Consider the following 2,500-nt stretch of genomic DNA (forward strand, 5'->3'; position numbering starts at 1 on the left):
GAGAGAGAGAGAGAGAGAGAGAGAGAGAGAGAGTGGGGGGGTGGGGGGTGGAGAGGGGTGCGCCTAAGTTGGTACTATTAATAATGTTGATGGAGTTTATCCCGGGCACAACTTTTCAAGGCGTCACTGAGAGGCGAGGAGTGTGAGAGATGACTGGCGGGGGTGTGTGTGTCATTACTCATGTGTGTGTGTGTGTGTGTGTGTGTGTGTGTGTGTGTGTGTGTGTGTGTGTGTGTGTGTGTGTGTGTGTGTGTGTGTGTGTGTGTGTGTGTGTGTGTGTGTGTGTGTGTGTGTGTGTGTGTGTGCATCCATCACTCTTTCGCGGCCAAGATTCGAATTTATCATTTCCGCCTCTCTGTTCTGACCCTCCAGCCTCCCTCCCTCTCTCTCTCTCTCTCTCTCTCTCTCTCTCTCTCTCTCTCTCTCTCTCTCTTACTTTTTTTCTTTTTTACTTCCTTCCTTCCTTCTTTTCTTTATTTTTGTTCTTCCTTTCTTTCTTTTATGCTTCTTTCCTTCCTTCATTCCTTCAATTCTGCTATTTTTATTATTTCTTTTTTTGTCTATGTACTCTCTCTCTCTCTCTCTCTCTCTCTCTCTCTCTCTCTCTCTCTCTCTCTCTTACTTTTTTTCTTTTTTACTTCCTTCCTTCCTTCTTTTCTTTATTTTTGTTCTTCCTTTCTTTCTTTTATGTTTCTTTCCTTCCTTCATTCCTTCAATTCTGCTATTTTTATTATTTCTTTTTTTGTCTATGTACTCTCTCTCTCTCTCTCTCTCTCTCTCTCTCTCTCTCTCTCTCTCTCTCTTCTCCCTTCCCCCCACTTTCTTTAAACACCTGAGTTATCTTTTTTATTATTTTCTTTCCTCTTTCCTTCCTCTTCCTTCTCTTCCCCTCTTCCTCCCTCTCTCCTTCCCCTCTTTTTCCCTTATTTTCACTTCTTTTTTACATTCTTTCATCCTCTTCCTCCTCCTTCTCCTCCATCTTTTTCTCTTCTTCCTTCCACTTCTCCTCCTCCTCCTCCTCCTCCTCTTCCTTCTATATTCTCCTTCACACTCCTCTTCCTTTCTCCTCTCAAAATTCTCTTCTTCCTCATCTTCTCCTCCTCCTCTTTATCTTCCTCCTCTTCCTGCTCATTCTGTATTCCCTTCACACTTCTTTTCCTTTCTTCTCTCCTCCTCCTTCTCCCCCAACACCCCCTCCTTCTCCTCCTCCTCCTCCTCCTCCTGACAGCCACTTGACAATGCTTCTATTTCGTCCCCTCCTTTCCCCTCACCCCCTCCTCTCTATTTCCAGTAGGGGGGTAGGGGGAGGAGGGAGGGACATGAGTGACTGATGCAAGGAAGCAAGAAAGGAAAGAAGGAAGGAAGGAAGGAAGGATGGAAGGAAGGAAGGAAGGAAGGAAAGAAGGAAGGAAGGAAGGAAAGGAATAAAAGAAAAGGCAGGAAATGAGTGAATGAATGAGTGAAGGGAGGAAGGAAGGAAGGAAGGATGGGAGAGAGAGAGAGAGAGAGAGAGAGAGAGAGAGAGAGAGAGAGAGAGAGAGAGAGAGAGAGAGAGAGAGAGAGAGAGAGAGAGAGAAAGGGGGTGAAAGAATATGAGAAAGAAATAAAAGTAAAATGAAGGAATGAAGAATAGGAAGAAGGAAGGAAAGGAAAGAAGGAAGAAGGAAATAAAGAAGGAAGAAGGAAGGAAGGAATGAAGAATGAATAAAAAGCAAGGAAGGAATGATGGAAAAAAGGAAATAAGACAAAGAGAGAGAGAGAGAGAGAGAGAGAGAGAGAGAGAGAGAGAGAGAGAGAGAGAGAGAGAGAGAGAGAGAGTAATCAAACAAAGAAATCAAATCTGCTCTCCAAACAAGAATTAAATGACTTGTATATTTAGGAAGGGATCTCGCCGCCAGCCAATCAGCGTAAGCCTCGCCGTGACGTCATCAGAATCCTGTCCGCTGATTGGTGCAAGCCATAATGGTGTTGAATGCGTATTTTTGGATGTTGTTATTATTATTGTTATTATTATTATTATTATCATTATTATTATCATTGTTGTTGTTGTTACTACTACTACTACTACTACTACTACTACTACTACTACTTCATTTTTTTCTTCCTTTTCCTCCTCCTACTGTTCTCCTCTTCCTCCTCTTCCTCCTTCTTTTCCATCTTCTCCCATACAATTTTCTTCTTCCTCTTCCACCTCTTCCTTCTCGTCCTCCTCCTCTTTCTCCACCTACGTTTCCTTCTTCCTCCCTTTCCTTCATCTTCCTCCTCCTCCTCCTCCAACCACCAGCACCACCACCATCACCACCACAACAACAACAACTGCTACTATTACAACTACTACAGGCATCCCCCCTCCCCACCCCCCTCCCACCCCACACACCTGTAATCACCAGCAGGTAGCCACACAGGTGATAATCCTTCGCTATTTACATAATCTGACAGGTGAGCCGGAACCTGAACCCCGCTAGAGTGACCCGACGCTTGAGTACACAGGAGCCGGGGT

The 2,500-nt window shown here is 44.4% G+C and overlaps 1 long non-coding RNA gene across 2 annotated transcripts in view; it reads right to left on the reverse strand.

The window, feature by feature from the left end:
* Positions 1 to 2,500, reverse strand: part of LOC135092418 (uncharacterized) — a 91,232-nt gene that overhangs the window by 22,321 nt on the left and 66,411 nt on the right. Inside the window, exon 3 of one of the 2 annotated variants that reach the window (XR_010262858.1) lies at positions 2,378 to 2,500. This exon is cut by the window's right edge and continues 18 nt beyond it. The exons of the other annotated variant lie outside the window; for it this stretch is intronic. This is a non-coding gene — a long non-coding RNA (uncharacterized LOC135092418). The remainder of the gene's footprint in view (positions 1 to 2,377) is intronic. 2 annotated transcript variants of the gene reach the window in all.

Source organism: Scylla paramamosain, chromosome 40 (assembly GCF_035594125.1).
Source record: "Scylla paramamosain isolate STU-SP2022 chromosome 40, ASM3559412v1, whole genome shotgun sequence".
Classification (NCBI taxonomy): Eukaryota; Metazoa; Arthropoda; class Malacostraca; order Decapoda; family Portunidae; genus Scylla; species Scylla paramamosain.